This window comes from Lagopus muta, chromosome 8 (assembly GCF_023343835.1).
Source record: "Lagopus muta isolate bLagMut1 chromosome 8, bLagMut1 primary, whole genome shotgun sequence".
Classification (NCBI taxonomy): domain Eukaryota; kingdom Metazoa; phylum Chordata; class Aves; order Galliformes; family Phasianidae; genus Lagopus; species Lagopus muta.
The window spans coordinates 17123235-17142266 of NC_064440.1; the positions used below are offsets into that span (position 1 = coordinate 17123235).

Sequence of the window (19032 nt, forward strand, 5' to 3'; positions counted from 1 at the left end):
TGTTTTCTGTACAGTGGAGGAACCAGATACTGTCGTGAGGCTTTATTCTGATTGCAAGGTACGACCATTCTCTGAGTGCATTAAAATGAGTGTTAGTGTACATCCTTGTGAAGTCCTCTGTGGTTCTGAAAAAAGTTTTTTTTTGCAATAGCAAAAGCCGAAGAGCCAAATTTTGAGGTAGTGATTGCACTCGAGTGCTGTTCCTGAAAAGAAATTTGCTTTGCTGTAACTGTGAAGTGCTGCCTTAAGCACGTTAAAAGCTGGGAAATATGGGCAACACCTTAAAGTTCTGGCTGGTTGGTTTTGTGGCAGGAGAGGTATGATAAAAAAAGGCACGTGTCATATGAGTTACCGCATTTAGAAACAACCTGGGCTCTTTACTAGAAGCCTAGGACCAATAAAAATACAAGTAGGCTCGCTTTCGCTCGAGGACCCCCGCCTTGCCTGTACACCCGCACCCTCGCTGCAGCCACACCGCCATCGCACCGAGGCACCTCGCGCGCTCCCCCCGTGGTCGCGGCAGCGCTCCGTCGCCACCCGCCCCGCACCACGGCGCCGTCCCGCGGCCGCTCCTCGCGCTGCAGTCGCACCGCCCCATCGCGCACGGAGCGCGGCGCTCAGAGCGGCACGCGGCGGGCAGGTAGCAGAAGCTGGCGGCCGTAGGGCCAGGTGAGCGGCGGAAGGCGGCCGCGAGCTCGGGCGGAGGAGGCGGGCGCCGCACGCGCCCGCGGGCGGCCTCAAAGCGGCGGCTCGAACCCAACGGCCGCCCGGCGCAGGCGGCGGCCTGCGGGAGCCGCTCGGCGTGGCTGCGTGGGACGTAACAGCGGCGCGAGGCTGATGGATTCGGTGAGGACCTGCAGATGTGTCGCGCGTTCACGCAGGAGGCGACGGCCAGAGATGCGCCGAACGCTTCCTGGTGTGAAAGCTGGGCGAGTCGCGCTCCGCCAGGAGCTCCCGGGCGGCTATGGGGGTGGCCGCCGTTCGGTGCCCGGAGCGCTCGGGGGCGGCTGTGCGGAGCCGCGCGTAGCTCTTCACCGGAGCGCCTTTGGAGGCCTCGGCTGCTCGGGGCGGGTGCGCGGGTGGCCGCGGGGTGCCGGGCGCCGCGTTCGCTGCCTCACGGCGCGGAGACTCTGCGTGCGCGTCCCTTCGGCAGTGCGGGGCATCGGGCAGAGGCGTCTGCAGCCGGCCGCCGCAAATGGCCGCCAGGTGAGAGCGGCGAGCCTCTTTTTTTCTCGGTGTGCCGACGGGAGAGTGGGATTTTAGATCAGGGCGTACGAGGAAAACTAGCTGTAAAGCTGGTGGGTGTTATTGCTGCTGCTCCGGGGAGGAAATAAATGCACGGGAATGAAGGTGTTGGCGTCCAGCGCACCCCGTGAGCCGCAGCTCCATGGCGCTGGGCGGCCCTGCCGTGCTGACCGGTGGCCGCGCGGCTGCTCCGCTGCTCCTTTGTTTGGTACTAAGCGTGGTTCGGGTCGGCCCGGCAGCACGCTTTGCTAGTTGAGGATAAGTCACCAAACACGTTGACCCCTACTTGTTTAGAACAGGGAGTGCACTGCGAAACAAGAAAATCAGAGCCTGCAGAGGTGGCTTCTATTTATCTTTGTAACTACGCAAGCCCTTATTTATGGGTGTCTTAAATTCAGCTGGTTGAACGTGTGTACTCTTTTGACCTGAAAAGAACACGGCTTTCTGCTAAGAGCGGAGCTTCCCTGGCTGAAGGGGGCGGTCTGTGTGCAGCAGGGTTGGGGTTCCCAGCCACGGCGCACCCCCCGGGCGTGAGGCACGTGAGCACGATCTGCCTGGGGCTCTGCTAAATTATTTCTTGCCTTTCTCGTTGCATAGCAATTTCAGAAATAAGCAACAACTGTTAGAGATTGTAGATGTGTTGTTGTGACACATCCGCTACTGTTAATTGCTGCAATTGAAAACCAAGATGCCTTGTAGAGAGGGCGCAGCGTGAGTTGGTACGGGTGGCACTGATAGCACAGCAGCAGCCTCCGTCCTGCAAGGACATGTGTTCCTGCGGTCACCATGTGTGTGTGTGCTCTGGGTGGAGAGGGACAGAGCGGGGCTATGCTTTGCCCTGGCCTCTTTCCTTTTTTTTTAATAGTGAAATGTAAGTAGAGGAGTCTTTACAGGTGGTCAGTAGTGACTAAATTTGGGATAGCGGGCCTGAGAGAAGGACAGCTGGTGGCCCTGGTGTCTGCTGGTGCTTGTGTGAATCTGAGAAATGAGCTTCATGTGAAGGACTGATAGGTGCAGGTAAGACGATCTGAAAGAGTAAATATTTTCCTGCTTTGGTTTGGTTCTGTTTTTGCAGTTTGTGGTATGATTTGTGGCATTACGTGAGGTGCTCTCTTACTGAGCAGCCCTATTCCTCACTGTCGCGCCTGGGGCAGAGACGCTTCTATTTTTGCTAATTCTGAAAAATGATCAAATGAACACACCATTACGTTTATAAAACGTCACCCTTCGAAGCGTTGCACACAGAACTCCATCACTCTGTTGTTGTAAATCGCTTGACCTCCAGCACAGCTTAAATATATTTGTAGTTTTTGCAAACTGGCCGTCGCTGTTTCTTTTACTCCGACCCGCCCAGCTGTTGTCGGGCGCTTTGCCGGAGCGGCTCCCGGCAGCGGCGCGGGGCGGCCTCGGCCCGGAGGAGCGGCGCAGTCGAGCTGCGGCAGCTGCCCTGAGCCGCACGTGGGGTGGGTGGTGCGGAGAGCGAGCGGCAGTCACCGCTTCGGGCAGGGGCGCGCGCTGTCTGATAAGCAAGCGGTGTTTGGGAAGATTAACGAACTGATTTCTGCATTCTTCAGACGTTTGATGCCATTGTACGTATTTAACAGAAAAATAAGTCTAGCTTCTCTGAAGGACTAGTGGAGTGGACTCTGAAGGCAGTGGAGTGCTGCAACAGGTGTGTTTGGTTGTGTGGTGATTCTGTGCAGTTGCGGGGATCTTTCGATTGGCATTTGTTTTGCTGCTTGTTACTCACACCTGTGGGAGCAGCTTGTGCTCAGCTGGGGATCGTGTGGTGCGGCCTGGTGCTGGTCCCTAACCTCGGTCTGCAGTGCTAGCAGCTGTCCCAAAGGGGTGGCTCCTCTTTTGTTACTGGGTGAGAACAGAGGCACAGAGGGCAGGCTGTGTGTATAACTAATCCTGAAATGCTGCTTTAAACAATTGCATTTTAAGTCTTGTTTTACGTAATCTGTTTTACGCAGTGCTCTTTTTTGCTATATGTCTCAAGCACTTTAGTCTTTTATTTAAGATCTGTTTATTGGCACATGCATCTATGGGCACAGTATAAGCTGTTGGTGCATGTTTTGTACCAAGCGTATCTGGGAGGCATACATAAGTTGATATTCCTGTATTGCTCGTAATACCTCTGTTTTAAACTCTCCTTTGCTTGCCTTACTCCGTATAAACGACAGATATGTCACTTATTTATCCTGAAGATTTGCCAGGTATCTGTGGGAGGAGGTTTGCGAATGAGATTTGAGGGAGCCTTTTGCTTTCAGGCTGAGCACATGTGAGCGCTTGTGCAGAGAAGCCCAGGGGCGGTGGTAGCCTGGCAGAGGTTCCTTTTCCTGCCTGGCTGTGCCGTGATGGACTCGTTCTGCAGTTCCCATGGCAACAGGGATTTTTGATCTGCAAAACAGAACGCTGTATACGGTTTGAGGAGCTGTACATTCCCTTTATTGCAGATGCTATTTTGATGCAGGAAAGGAGCTGGGCAAGCTCCCTCGTGTCCTGGCCTCATCCCATCCCCCTTTTAATAATCTGCATCTTGTTTGTAAGATGACATGGAAAAGCAAATTTTTCTTTGGCTGGGCTAGCTTTAATTTTTGACATTGTATGGTAGAAAATTGGTTAAGGCTCACTGTAATTATGTGAGAAACCTGCTGCTTCCAGGTGGGCAGAAAGGGCCTCAGCTGTAAACAATGTAAACATTTACATGTATACATGTAAAACACTGTGAGTAGAGTTGCTCGGGATTTGCATTGGCAGCTGCACATTTTGCTTTGAGTTGCTGGACATAATTTCCAACACATGTTAAAATGGGCTTACACGTTTTAACACAAGAATATCAACATTCTAACCCATGCACAGAAATTTGTTACAGTTGCAGTAATGTGTTTTTTCATGTGTGTGCTGACTACTGGCCTATTCAAATGAAAGCGTTAATGATTTTGCCCGGAAGAACTGATGAAGGTGGGGTGGGGCCCGGGGTTGCGGTCAGAGCGTTGGACCTACTGAGCCCATCTCATGCGGAGCTGCCCTCCCAGCAGTGCTGGTGCAGTTATGGAAGTTGGAGCGTCATGTCTTCCTCCACAGTTGCTCCTCTGCTGGTTACATGGGATGTTGGGTGTTGACACTCAGTCGAGTTAGAGAGCTCTCACAGTTTCTTGTAGCCTCAGAATAGTTCTCAGAATAGTTCTAATTTATTGTGTTCAACATACATCTTATATACTATTCACTTGCAAGGATTTCCTGTCCCTCTAATCGGTTAATTGGGCCTAGCTTCTCCCAAACAACAGTGGTAAAGGATGAGAGGTTTCTTAAGTGTGATGAGATTAACAGTGCATACAAACAGAACCTCCTTTTTACCCCTAGACACAAACAGATACCGTTTGCTCTCTGTCTTACACTCCACACTCCCAGGGTTTCACAGTGATAGAGTCTGTCAAGGAGTCTGATAAATTCTTTGGTGACTTGCTCACAGTTACATCTTCTCTCACAATTGGGGTTGTTTCCCACTTCTTTTTTTTTTTTTTTTTTTTTTTTGAGAACCTGTTCCAAAAAAGGATCCATTTCTAACTTATTGGGCTTCCCACACATCTCTTGTGATCCTTTCCCCTCCCCTTTTGGTAAGTGATGAAGAAGAAAATAGGAATGATGTGGTTATTGAAGGAAGCAGCGTGTGCAAACTAGGTAATTGTGTTGTAAAATCCTCTGAATACTACAGGTCTTTGTGAGTCTGAAAGGCAATCTCAGAATGCATTAGCAGCAAAGCCTGTTTCCAGAGACCAGCTGTTTTTTACACGGTCTGTGATGGGAGTCCACAGTCTCTCCTTTCCTCCATCACCAGGCATGCAGGGTTTTTATGGAACCATGGCAATGGAGCTGTGCTGCTTTGAACTTTGCAGCCAAAGCTGCTTGTCCAGCTGTGTGTGGTTTTTGTTTTGTTGTAAGGAGAACAGCAACCCAGTGTTTGGGCAATAATTTCACCCAAACATCCATCTGTAGAAAGCCTCTTGCTGGTGCTACACGGGTGCATTGAAGCGTGAGATGATCCCGGGTTTTACAAGTGAAGCTTGAGCTGCCCCAAAAGTGCTGAGTTTTTCTTCTTTTTCCTTTCTAGGAGGTAGATTAAATGAGGTAGAGGCATGTAGCTTGGCTCTCTGTGCTATCCTTCTCACAAAGAAAAACTTTTAAATCAGCAGAGCACTGATGTTGAACAACAGTTCCTAGTCTGCAAAAGTGTATCGTTCAGGATGCTTTGCTTGGTGTATGGGCATCTTCACATCTGGGGTTTCAGACAGATCTGAAATGTACAAATTATGGCAATGAGTGTGCAGCTGTGCGTGGTGACAAGTAGCATCTGGCAGTGCATTGCATACCATATCTGCCATTGCTTCCCACCTCAGCTCATTTGTGTGAATGTGAAAGCTTATTGTGAGATCTGTCTGCCTGGTTTTGCTTGTCATGCCAGGCATTGGAGTCCTTCACAATTTGTGGACTTTTGCAAGAGAAGGTGATTGCTTGGGCATTAGGCTTGAGAAATGCTTGAAGTTTGGGAGAGGGCATCCCTTAAATGCAGTTAACAAATAAGAGGAGCTGTGAGTTGTGATCTCACATCTTTTCCATTGTACGTGTTGAGGCTGTGTGGCTGGTGACTGTGGAGCCCTGGGTGCAGAGGCCATGCAGCCAGCAGCTGCCTCTCCTGAGGCACACTGGAGGCAGGGCAGTGACACCCTGGGTCGTTCTTGGCTATAAATCCTCCAGCTGCCATCTCTGCTGTTCACATTTACGGGCTTTTCAGATCATCTCTGTCACCATCTGCTGCGTAATGGAAACAAAACCATTTGCTGTGGGGAGTCACCGCGGAGCCCTGAGCAGTGAAGGACATTTCCAGACGTGTGCCATCAGTGAGAGCGTGTGCCTTGGCTTTGTTACTGTGCTGTGTGCTCCTCACCAGGCTGTCCTGGTGGGCGGGAAGCAATGAGGTAGTGACCGCTGTATGGGGATGGAAACATTTTTCTGTACTGTATGTGCGCTTTCATGCTCTTGTACAATAAATACCACACATCTTAAGGTCTCTAATTAGAAGGAAAACATAGTACGTGAAGCATCTTGTCGGCATAATTGTAGTGGTGACATTTGTCCTGCTCGGGCAAATAGACAAGGAGGAACAGCTTTCCCTAACTGCAAGTACTCGCTAGGTGTCACTGCATGATCGCACCGAGCTGATGGCTTCGCTGAGAAGCTTGCTAATGGCACCTCCCTCGTGAAGAGTGCTTCTGAAGGGAATTACTACTTGTGCCCTTAGAATGTGGCGTGGCTTACATTTTAGCAACAGCTACACGTCAAAAGGAATTAATTCAATCCTCTTTTAGAAGCAGTCCGATAAAAATGCTTATTTAAAACAAAATCATACTTTGTGCTGAATAAAGGTAATTTAAAGGCTTTCAGTAGCGTATGTGTTGACTGATCCATCTAGCTTTCTTGCCAGTATCTGGAATATTACTGATGAAACACTCAACTCAATACCATTTCAGCTTCTGCTTCTGACTAAAGTCCCTGAGAAGGTATGGGAAAATCACCATTTTCACAAGGATGCACGTGTGATCTGCAGCTTGAACACATTCACTTATTTTCAAAACTCTCTTTCCCTAAAGGGCTGTAGAAGATCAAGTCTGCAAATGTTGATGAAAGTGGAAGAAAAATGCCACAAACATAGCTAAAATTGCTTGGTTTTATGTAAGAAAATGAACTTACTCTCTTGCCATACTCTATGACTAGAGTGAAATACTGTGTTTATTAAAGTATCTTTTAATGATTGCATTACTTGCACCTCGGTATTAGATTGATTTTTAAACAGATTACTGTTCAGAATATTTAACCTTGTTCTTAGCCTTGTTGTAGTGACGCACGATTAGAGATTTTCTATTTTTATTTTTTAAGCTGCACGAGTAACAAGTGTTCATCTAAAACTTTACCTTGCTGTAAAACGTTTTGTTTTCATCTTGTACGTGGAAGCATTCAGTTAGAAGTATGTATTAGTAGGTTGAAATATCACTGATATTCATTTGGCAGAAATTTGAAATGACTTTGCAGTATCTTCTGGTTCATACTCAAATTCTATTAAATTTTAATCCATTGCCCTCTTCCATGTAATCTGTTTAGAGGGGAGGCCTTCTTTAGCACTGCTCTCTGGTACCTGGGGAAGTTACTGACAAATTGCAGTTTGTTTGCTTATAAACACATTTTTCATTAGTGCTTAACACTCTGTTGCTGCTGTATCAGTGTGTAACAGGAGCACGATGTGAGCGTTCCTGGGCTGACCTTCAGCATTTTCCCTCTTGTTGTAGCTGTAAATGAGAAGTATCGTTGGTGTCATCTATGTTGACTCAGTGACAGCATGGCACTTAACTCTCAGATACTTTCTATCTGATCGTGGGACACAAAGGCATATTTTTCCCATGGCAGCTGCCCTCTGGTTATCTTGTATAATGAGAGTTGTGTGCTACATCCCTTTCTGCTGGGCCAGCTATCTTCCTAGCCTGATTTTTGAGACAAACTCTGGTTTGGCTTGTACAAGGAGGCCCATAACAGGCACACTGGTAAGTTTGTGGAGATTAAAATAGACATTTGTCTAACATATGCTTCTCCCTTATACAGACATACTGAATATAAATGCATCTGAGCTCTAAGTATGGGAGACTCCGAGTGACTTGTCACTGCATATGATTCTTCCACTTTGTGTCTCCGAACACTGAACAAAAGCCCATTCTCCATCATCAATTGCTCATTAACTTCACCAGAATTATTGCCAATTCACAAGGATGCAGAATAGAGCAGATTCTGTCGCTGTCTTAATAATTATTCCTAGCTAAGGCTTAAGAATTTGTGCATGAGAATTACTGATTTTTTAGTTTCTGATGACAGCTTTGGGATTCTTCTGGGCCTTTTCAGAAGTTTATCAGTCTGAAAATAGATGTGTGTGCTTAGTGATGTTTTATTGTCCCTTGTTTGATGCATCTTGAGTAATTTGGTTAGAATAACCGATGCTTGCTTTCTGCTGTCCTGCTTTTCATTGCCAGCTGTGATGTTTTCTTGGTGTGTTTCCTGTGAAGTTTGTGGTTGAGGAAAGCCTTTCTGGAAGGGCAGGTGCTGCCCTGGAGGTGGCTGATAAGGCACTTGCAGCTCAGGAAACCAGTTTGATGGTTCTGTACTGCTCTAACCTTTAAAGTAATATTTAAAGTTCACTCATCCTGTATTACGTTGTGTCTTCTACATGGCTAAAATGGGCATACTAGCAAAGTAATATGACTGAATTTCTTGTGTATGGGCAGCAGGTACAATGAGAATCCACAGCTCTGATCCATCTTTCTGTGGGTAGACTTTTAGTGTGATAGGGTTTTCTCTTTTACAAAGAAGATGCATTTATTGTAATGGAGAACCCTTCCTAAGGAAGCGAGACTTGGTTACTGTTCTTTCCTCAGTCTGAAAATGCTCGGGTCTATACCTGCATTTTCCAGAAGTGTGCCATAATACGAAATAATTTGGAGAAGGCAGTTTCTCCTAGGTGAAACCAGACAAAAAGGGGCATAGCACTCAAACCTAGTTATTGAGTCATTCAGCTGCACAAAGGGATAGCTGAGCAGGCTTTGTTGTTTGCAGGGCTGATATAACGTTTTGGAAACAGACTAGAATCCTCTTTCGTCCTCTTCTAGAACTCTTTTGCAAATCTATACGTGGAGGTGCAATTTTCCTTGCTGGATAAACTTTGATGTGGATAGGGTATTTGATCCTGTGACAGAAATAAAGATATTACACTGATATTGTACTTTTTTCTATAAAATACCTGATCTGTGGTCCTAAGAGGAGGTGAAGGATCTTACATTTTGCAAGTACAGGTGGTCTTTGGAATGTATTGAAGTAATTATTAATAAAGGATGGAACATTTCCTGGCAGCTGGAGGCACATGCAAGCATTTCCATCTTTTTTTTTTTTTTTTTTGAGCATGTATTTGCGTAATTGCCAGCAAGGTCACAACTGGCTTGACTCAGAATGAGCTTAAAGGTTTCGTCAAGTTGGTGCACTAGTAGAGATATATAAATAGAAGAAGAAATCAGAGTAAACCATAAAATAAGGTAATCTTTCAGATACGCAGTAGTGGTGACTAAGTCAGATGTTACAGGGGGTCTGTCACAGCCAAAAAAAAAAAAGATAAAACAGTGGTATTCCTCTCTGACCTAGCTGTCAGTGACCTTCTTAATATCAGTCTGTCTGTGCTCCTTCCAAAAAGGATAGTACCTCAGCTTTTGTCTTCCATGCTCTGCTAGTGCCATGCTTATCAGCAGAGCTGCTATATCTGAAAAGTGTTAGTTTTTCTTTTTTTTTTTTTTTCAGAGTAAAATGTAGATTAGTTTAAAACAAACAAAATGATAAACTTGTTGAGGAGTGCTTAATTTTGTCTTTCAGCCATGAAGTCTAGATTATGGTTTAAAATAAACTTGCTTTTAAAAGTTAATGTTTCAGGGTTGGCTTGTTTGCTGTTACTTGTTCTGAGGAGTAGATTTCTGAATCTGGGGAGAATTTACCTGTCTTAGTTGTTGGTATATGAATGGTTGGGACTGGAAATAATTTCTGTGCTAGAAAGCTGCTTTATAAGCTAGTTGCAAATGAATTAGTGGGAATCCATGCATGCTCTTGTGCAAAAGTTCTTTACTTACCTTTTTTCTCTGTTATGTTGTTTTTCTGTACCACTTTGGATTTCTCTGAAGGCAGATGACTGCACTGCTAGGTTGATGGAAGGATAGATATTGGTAAGTGGGTGGGAGTCTGAGAAGTTGAAGTTAATGCAGCTTGTGTTTCTGTAAGGTGAAACCTAGTCTGCCTTAGATGTATTTGTCAATTTTGCCATGAGATTTGTTCTCACTTGGCACTATTTTCATGGAGCTTTCTGGACTTCTTACACAGGCTTTATTTTTTAAGAGCAAAGGAGAATTTATTTTGAGTTTACTTAGCGAGGGTTAAAGAAAACCTTGCTTTTTGTAACAGAGTCTGCGGTACTGTTTCTCTTAAAATGGAGGAAAGGACTATAGCATGTTTCAGCTGCACTGACCAGCAAGCAGTGTATTCCTTCTTTTTTTTTTTTTTTTTTTCTCTCACCATCTTAGAATAGTTTTTACAGCCCTTTTAAAATTCCACCTTAAGTAATATGTTGTCAAGTGTCAGATCCGCTGAACCGTGTGGCCACTCTTTAGCATCCTCATCTAAAACAGGCTTGGTTTCTTACTCTTTTAAACTGGAACAAATGCTGTTAGGCAGAGCTGCTCTGGGGGTGGCATGGTCTTCTAGGTTCTATTAAAAAGAAAAATTGCCTGAATGTAAAATAATCCTGTTATTTCTTGAAGCTGTGCAGATTCTTGAACTACAGGGCAATGTGTTTTTGCTGTGCATCGCCAGTAATTATCTGGTTGCTTCTCCAGCCTGAGCAGTCATCCCTTCAGGCTTTGGTAAGTGCAGACAGTAGGGCATTTAAGCCAATATAACTTGTATGTCTGCTGCGTTTTCCTCTTGGTGATATTTCTGATTTCAGAGTTCTAGTTTGTTCAGAGATTCGCACATGTTCTACGTGGTAGCCTCTCACTATTTAAAACTTGGATTGCTGAAATCCTACATGCCTTGGTGATTTCTAAAGCTAGTAGATGATGGCATCTGTCCACCAATTTTGAGAAAGAAACCTCAATTCTCCATTTGCTGTCAGTCATAAATCACGAGCAATTTCCTTGCAGTGGATGCAGTTTCAATTTAGGGAAATGTGAGCAATGTGGCCTGCATTCTATAGCAGAACATAATTGGGTTCCAGTTCTTTTGACCAAGCAGAATTTTTCCAGGCAACAAGCACTGAGTGCACACTGATGAGTCAGATGTAGTGCACACTTCACTTTCTTGTTTTTCTTATGTTGGTGTTCACTCTTCTTGGGACCATACTGGGACATTCCTTATTGATGGTGGGGTCTGAGTTGCTGCAGGGAATCAACAGTGGCTGTGAAATTCTGATAGTTGTGTTACTGCCTTGCAGTGCTTAGCCCATCTTTTTTCAAGGATTTGCCTGCAAGTGTCTGCTTAGATTTCAGATGTTCCTGGGAGCTACAGAGGCGCTCTTTGCTCATTGTAATAGCTACTTTTCTAGAATGATTATTTTGCAAAAAGAAAGGGGAGTTGGCAATCTGTTCTGGATTTAAAGAAGTCAGAACTTGGAATCCAGAAATTCTAATTCAGAGGTGTCAGCAGAAAATGTTTTGCCTGGTAGGAAGGAAATTGGTTGGTTTGCGAAGCATCCTGGATAAGCTGAATATGGCTTTCTGTAGTAATAATGTGGATTCAGCAACAGCTGATCCCAGTCTATAAGAAAGAGGAAATACCAGATCCACCTTCCTTTCCACCCCCACAGCTTCTCAGATGTACATCAACTGGATGGTAATGACTGTCTCTCTTTTCCCCCTTCTCAAATCTAGTGTTTATTGCATGAGGGAGTTGAAAAAGAGAGCAGACCTTTTTACAAGGTTGTTGTTTGTTTTTATTTTTTTTGTCCTCTATCTTTTGCGAGGTTGGACCTTTTTCTGTTCTAAACCATGTAGGCCATTGGTGCAACTCCTGGTTCACAGCCATGTGAGCCATTTTTTACTGTAGGCAGGTTCTTGGTCATTTTGGACTTCAGTTCCACAGCATATTTTTCATCCAGGCACTGACAGTGGTTGTCTGTCCTTGACTGCATCATCTGTGGCACCAAAGGAATGCTCTGTGCTGGGCTTTCTTAGCTTCCTCTAGACGTGATGCCCTTTGCTGTTCTGCTGACAGATCTTTCAGCACTGCTGTTCAAATTACTTGACTGCATCTCCCAGAGTGGCAGCACACACACACTGTTTTCAGGAGCCTCTCCTAACCCTGCTACTATCAGTTCATAGCAGCAGATGCATTTTTCCTGGAGTGGTGTGTTTTGATTTGGTTTGGATTTTTTTTTTGGGGGGGGGGGGGGAGGGAGGGGGGAAGGAGGGATGGTATTATGTATGTATGTTCATTTTTAATGATCTGACTGCAAAAAACAAAATTCTTAAGGAAGGACAGAGCCTGCATGCGAGTGCCTGGGAACCCATGGATATCTGGAGTGTGGGCAGAGCTCTTGGCCTGTATTTCAAACCACACATTCCAGTCATGACAGACTGGTGGGATGTAGGGCACTGAGAATCAAAGTGTTACAAAGTCTCTCTCCTCTCAGGAGATTTAATAAATCTAGGATGTAGCACGTGGAGTATCTTCCAGGAATCTTGCTAGTAGAATGATGAGTAAGATTTTTATTTCTAGACCACTTGTGTGTTGTCTGATGTCATCATAACAGTCTTTCAGGGCAGCTATTATGCTGTTGGAGACATGACTGCTTCTGCATGTCTAGGTGAGCTGATGACTCTACTGCTCCTGACTCAGGTAGCAGCCACCATTTTTCTTAAGCAAATGCCTAATCCTGATGAACAGATTGCAGAGACTCAAATATCTGGCTTTCTCCAAATATCAGTCTCCGTTTGTGTCTTCATTAAACAGTGTACCTGAGCTGCTCTCACACTTTACAGAAGAGATATACAGTAATTAGTTTCTAAAGAAAGACTGCGTGATTAACTATCAAAAACTTACATAACCTGAGGTGGCTGCTGGGAGTTGCCTGCTTTATTACTGCCTGTGTGGTCATCAAGTGGAAATAAAAAGAGGTGATACCCTTAATCATTTCTCCGATGTACCTTTTTTCTCTGGCCACCTCTTCTCTTTCTCTTCTACCTGCAAAAGGTTTGCATTTCAGAAGAAACCAAACTGGTGTGCAATGTGCTGCCCAGCATTTTAAATATGAGAACAGAGAAATGCAGCACATCCTATGCCAGATTGCAGAAAGAAAACTGTCTTGGCTTGCTTTGGATGTACGTATGAAGTAAGGACTGCTAATGAAAAACTGGCTGCAGAGCTTAGCAAACCATCTTCTTTGATGTCAAACATTGTTGTGGTTTTCACTATTGATTTATCTTTAAAGAATTTTAACTGCTCTGTCTTTAGATAAGTAAATCCTTCATGGCTCTAGGAAGGAAATTGGCATGTGCACTAAGGAGGCATGGACTAGATATGGGATAGAATAAAGCAGAAAGAGGAAAAAAAAATGTTTTACTAGATGAAACAGAACAGCTGAAAATCTTTTTTAATAAAGGGAAGCATAAGGCCTAAAGAGAAGGAAAATGGGGTTACTGATAGAGCCTACAGAGGGAGGAGAGTGGAACAATTAGCTCTGCTAAAGACAGAGTCTGAGAAAGAATATTCCAGAAAGAATCAGGTTGTTATGAAATACAGGAGATTTGTTTGTGATTCTAATTACTAAGCTGTGTCAGTTCACCTTTATAATCAGGGATGTCTAAAGCATTACGATAAATGAGGCTTTTATTTGTGTGGGGTTTTTTTGTTTTCCACCATCTCTTTTAATTTACTTTGTTAGCACCATTATCTGGTAAAGCAGCGATGTAATTTATATACGCTTCCTAATTTTTTTCTCTGAAGCTTTTTTCTTTCCACATCATAAAGGAGGTTATCCTTCAAGATGTCGCCCCTCCATAAAGGGATTTCTAAAAGAAGCTTGACTTTTCGTAAAGCCAAAAAGTGTGGAAGCAAATATTTTAGTAGCAACAGAGTTGATGAGGAAAAAGAGAAGTAAAACCTTTGCGGGAGTCTGTTTCCTAATGAAGCTTTTCTTTTGTGCAGTGTAGTAGTTCTGGAGAGGTGGAAAAAGTTCAAAAAAGCTGAAATGGCTGAATGGTTATAAACCCCCTCGTTAATTACTCGAGTCATAGCACGAACTGGGTACAGACCTTGGTTCAAAAAGGACACGCTTTCCTTTATTCCGTCTCTGCATATATGCAACTAATTAGTGTGGTGATAGTTATTCAGAGCTGCAAAAGTTAGTGAAGGCTTTGAAGATTCTGGCAGTGGATGCGGTCAGCCTGGTTCAGCCATCATGTCCGGGGTGGCAGGCAGCTCCAAAGGGACTGGAAGGCAGCGCTCAGAGGGCGGTAGGCCGGGCACCCAGAGCCTCAGCACAGTGTGGGGCTGGCAGCCTCGTGAGGACACGTGATCGGGTACTGCATGGCTGTTGGATGGTTGTAGCATAGCTTGGGCATAGCCGAGGGCAAGAGGCTTCATTTAAAGGCAGCTTCCTGGCAAAGGATGCTCAGGCCCATGGTAGACCACTTTGTGCTCTTTTTCTTTTGTGCTACAGACCACCAACTGTACTGCCTGTAACTTCTCCTTGTGCGTATCCAAACCCCCCACAACCAGAGAGCTTGCTCAGAGCAAGACATACAAATAGAATTGCATTTCATATATCTAAAACACATTTATCAAGCAAATGGCTTTATTTTTGATGTGCAGAACAGGGCAAATCTCATAAGGTCTATCTGAATGTTAAGTAGAAAATAGAAGAAACTGCCAAATGCAGGCTAGATAGATTGCATGAACGCCGCTCTGCTGAGGAGGTTTGCATGTACATGTCTTGTAAAGTGTGGGGGAAACAACAGCCTACGTAATTATAACCTTTTTTTTTTTTTTTTCTTTTTTTTCTTTTCTTTTTTTTTTTTTTTTTTTTAGAGCAAGGCCATTTGCAGTTTCTTTTCTAATTCTGTCTTAAATAGTTGCTTCAGTCTGGGACTGTTTTAAAGGCTGGGTTTTGTTTGGTTGGATTTGTTAATAACTCCCATATTGCTTGGCAGGCACTTGCAAGAAATCCTGACTTGTTTGTATGTACTGTCCATTTCTGTCTGAGTAATAGTAGTGCTTCAGGGTTGGAATAACAAAGCACCTTGCATCTGCATTGGAAAGTCTTATATTAAAACCAGTTATGAGTCTGCAATTGTCTATCTCCCTGCATCTCTCTCAGCAGCTAAGCCAGTAAAGGGGTGAAGCCTTGGTGCTCAACTCTAAGCTTATCTGTGCAGATAACAAAGAAAGTAAAGTTTGAGATATCTTCCAGCTAGTTGCTTCTCAGACAAAATGTCTCTTCACACTTTCCTCGGTGTTCCCAAGATTTATTTCTAGGCATTGAGGTAAAGTTTTTTGTTAAATTGAGCTAATTTGCTTGTAGGTGTCATAAAGAATCTGAGTGCTATGCACAGAATCCACTGGCAGTTTGTTATGATGTGGCAAACAGCTAGTTTTTCCAGAAACTAAAACTGCTATCACTGTATAGTGGGTCTATGCTAATTCATATGGTCTCACTACATTTAAAGATCAATAATTCAGTGAAGATGGATGCTCTTATTTAAAGGAATTCACAGTTAATTTAAATGAAAATCTGTGGCAGCAAATAGAAGGTTGTAAACAGAAAGGTATTTTCCAGCTTCTGCTTGTTAGTATTTTGATTTCAAAGGGAAATCCTAGAACGCAGGTACTTTGATGGGGCAGTAAAGTTTCATTCGTGATTTTGATTTTAAACTCAAATGAAATGAACTTAATGCTCATGTCTTCAACTGATACCTGATTTATTTGAATATGTAGAAAATCAAAATTCTCTTTGCAGTTTGTCTTGAAAAATGCTTCTTCATCATGAATTTAAGAGGCTGCAAGTAGACTTGGTAATGGAAGGGAGGCACAAAAAATTGAAAACTGTTAACTCATTTTTTGCATATGAATTCCTATTTATTTAGAAAATTTTGCGTGGACAAAATTCACCTAGAGATTGGCTTTTGGCATTAGATTTGGGTTATTGGAGTTGGCGTCAATGAGACTTCTAGGTCTCTTCCAACTCAGGGTATCTTGTGATTACTTATGAAATAAGTAATAAAGATGCATGAGCACAGCTTATATAGGTAGAGTTTTATATAGATAAAGCTTCAAGGAAGATGTTAGTAGCAATTGTTCTCTTTTTAGATATTTTATGAAGACTGTCCCAAGCAGAAAGAAAATGTATTTAGCTGATGATCAGGGATACTAAAATGGCTGAAGTACAGCTACAATTTGGTAGAAATTAAAGCCACAGAAAATCTCCCCGCCCTCTATTATTTTGGCCTCAGAACTTCTGATGCTGCATATCTCAAAACCATAGTGTTATTTTTAGTCTGTGCAATTGGTATTGCTTTACATAGTTGGAGAGTAGTAGGAAATTACCGTCATCAATCTCTGAATTGTAATTTGCATTGAGATTTCAGAATCTTGCTTTGTGTAAAAGCAGCATTGTTACTTGGATAATCACAGAATTTCTCAAAAGCACAGCAGCACTCTTCACTGACAATCTGGAGAGCTGAGTCAGTATCAAAGAATGTATATAGGCACTAAGTATTCCTACAGCTGCTTGCTTGTTTTTCCTTAGAGAAAGGAGCTGGAGGGGAGAATTGCTATTCACTAGAGGAACTGAAGGTTATTAATAGAGATGTCTATTTTTTTTTTCCTTGTCTTTAAATTTCATCATTACCTTTCAGTACAGTGTGTCCTCGCTGATTACTAAGTAGCTTATTAGACCTATTTTTCAGATATGCTTTTTTGTGTGTGTTTTTCTTGCTGTTTTCCCATTTTGCTGGGATGCAGATGGGGGTGGGGAGCGGGAAATAGGGGAGAGAGGAAAGAGCATGTTCCAGAGGATGCCAGGATGACTTCAGTTATTGGATGACTGCTATTTGATGGATAGAAAAAAGGAGGAGTAAACCTTTCAGTCTGCACTCAGCTGAAACACAGAAAACCAGTGTACAGGTAAGGGAGAAAAAATCCTGTATTGAGCAGCTGTTCTTGATCCTTGCCACAATATTTGATGGCTAACAAACATGCATGTGCAACAATCTTACCGTTTGTTTCTCGTTAGTGAATTTGAAGCAGTGTCTTTATTACTTCTGCTTTCTAGGACATTTCAAATTAATTGTAATCCACAGGGGAATCCTAGGCATCTCTGATGCTATTTGAGAACTTGCTCCTGTGATGGTGTAGGCATTGATGCTGAAGTTGTTCATTAGGCTATAGGATGAGAGATCTTTTGTGTGATGGAGCTACTGTTGAAAATACAGCGTATGCTACCAGCAGCAAAACAGTGTAGGTAGATCTGAAAAGAGTGATGTTTCTTTCATTTATTTTTGCTTTATTTTTGTGTTTAAAATTTGTGGTTTATAATTCAATCAAAAAGTTATTTCATAAAAATACATATAATTAAATTACACATACAAGATCAGTATTATAAGATTTATCTATTGCAGCTGCACACCAAATTTAATTAACTGTATGAAAATCATTCTACAGACTTCATATATTAGCAGCAGCATTTAGATAACAGAAATTCGGGATGGTGAAGATGGTAAATAGTAAAATAATAATTATTAGTACAGTAAGTAACCTAGTGCAGAAAACAGACTTATCCATTGAGGTATGTTATGTGAGGGTTTACAATTACAGAAGGAAGTCTTGGTCTCACTGAAGAATTTGGAAACAACAGAGTTTTCTGTACGAGGGAAGGATTTAAATGTGTCAGCTCCCTCCTGACTCAGTTTTGCATGTGTTACATGTAGCAAATAGCTGTAATACTACAGGACCTCATTATGGTTGTTTGAAGCAGAAATCTTTATTGACATAAATGAATTGTGATTATAAATTGTTGCCAATGTGTATCTTTTTTGTTTTTAAAGCAAACAATTATTTACATTATTTCACATTAGTGATGGACTTACCACTACAGTAGGAATTCATGGAATTCATTTATTTTAGATAACTGTGCTTTTGCTGTATTTAATCTCATAATTATCTTAAAGAAGCTACTGCAAGTATTCCAGTAACCACAATATATTTCCAACATGACTTTTTTTTCCTGACATTTCTTGAAGTTAATGATAATGTACTGAGAAATACCTATTTTTTAAGCAACTTTCTATATTTACTCTTTTATTGAAGGGGTTCATTTTTAAATTGTATGGAGTGATTGCTCCTTAAGCAGTTGTTAATTTGTGTGACACTTGTCTGTATCTTAAAATACAGTATTATAGATTAATCATTTGACGGAAGAACTGGGAGAGTTATTTCATTAACTAGTTTTTAATGACTTAATTGTTCATCTTTCCACCCCACTAGAAATACAGTAAGGGGGATATGTTGTTGTCATAGGCTGTGTATATACAACTGAAATAAGAGAAAGGACTAGAAGCTTTCTGCTTGGTTTGAGTCTATGTGGTTATATGTTTGTAAAGCCAGACTTCGCTGAAATACTGCAGTTGAGCTTTACTAGATTTCAGAGGTTAAAATCAGTAAATACATGTATCCAGTATTGTTCTGTTCATTCAGAGTGAATTCACTTAGAAAAGACCTAAAAGTCTTCAAGTGATTTTATTAAAGAAAAGCTGGAAAAAGCCAACAAAATTCTTGCTGTGCACTAAAGAGGAGTGGAAGAAGCTCTGTCCTTTACTCAGTTATTTACACACCTTGCCAGCTGCCAGCATCTTCTAGCCATTTCTAGAATGGAGCCTGATGTAAGTTTGCTAAATAAACAATCAAAAAAATCAATAGGCTGTAGTGATCTACAAAATGATTCTAAATAACTGAGAAGCTGTTTCTATATGTATTGCAGTGTGAACACGGATAAATAAGAATGACTGAAAAACAGATGAACTGCATCCGATTGTTTTTTATTTGTAAGCAGTGGGTATATATCTGAATCGACAAGGAAAATGTTGAATTACTAAGTTTAAGTTTATTACTAAGTCCTAAGTTTATTTATTCCAGTCACACTCTCCCCGCTTTTTCTTA

General features: G+C 42.7%; 1 protein-coding gene across 6 annotated transcripts in view; it reads left to right on the forward strand.

The window, feature by feature from the left end:
- The first annotated feature begins 587 nt into the window (after positions 1-587).
- Positions 588-19032, forward strand: part of CSRNP3 (cysteine and serine rich nuclear protein 3) — a 91215-nt gene continuing 72770 nt past the window's right edge. For 2 of the 6 annotated variants that reach the window (XM_048952768.1, XM_048952773.1), the window contains exon 1: positions 737-846. The gene's annotated coding sequence lies outside the window, so the exon portion shown is untranslated. Of the gene's footprint in view, positions 670-736; positions 847-1097; positions 1207-2173; positions 2263-2851; positions 2918-19032 lie in introns of those variants that run through there. The other 4 variants (XM_048952769.1, XM_048952770.1, XM_048952771.1 and 1 more) reach the window with 4 other exon arrangements.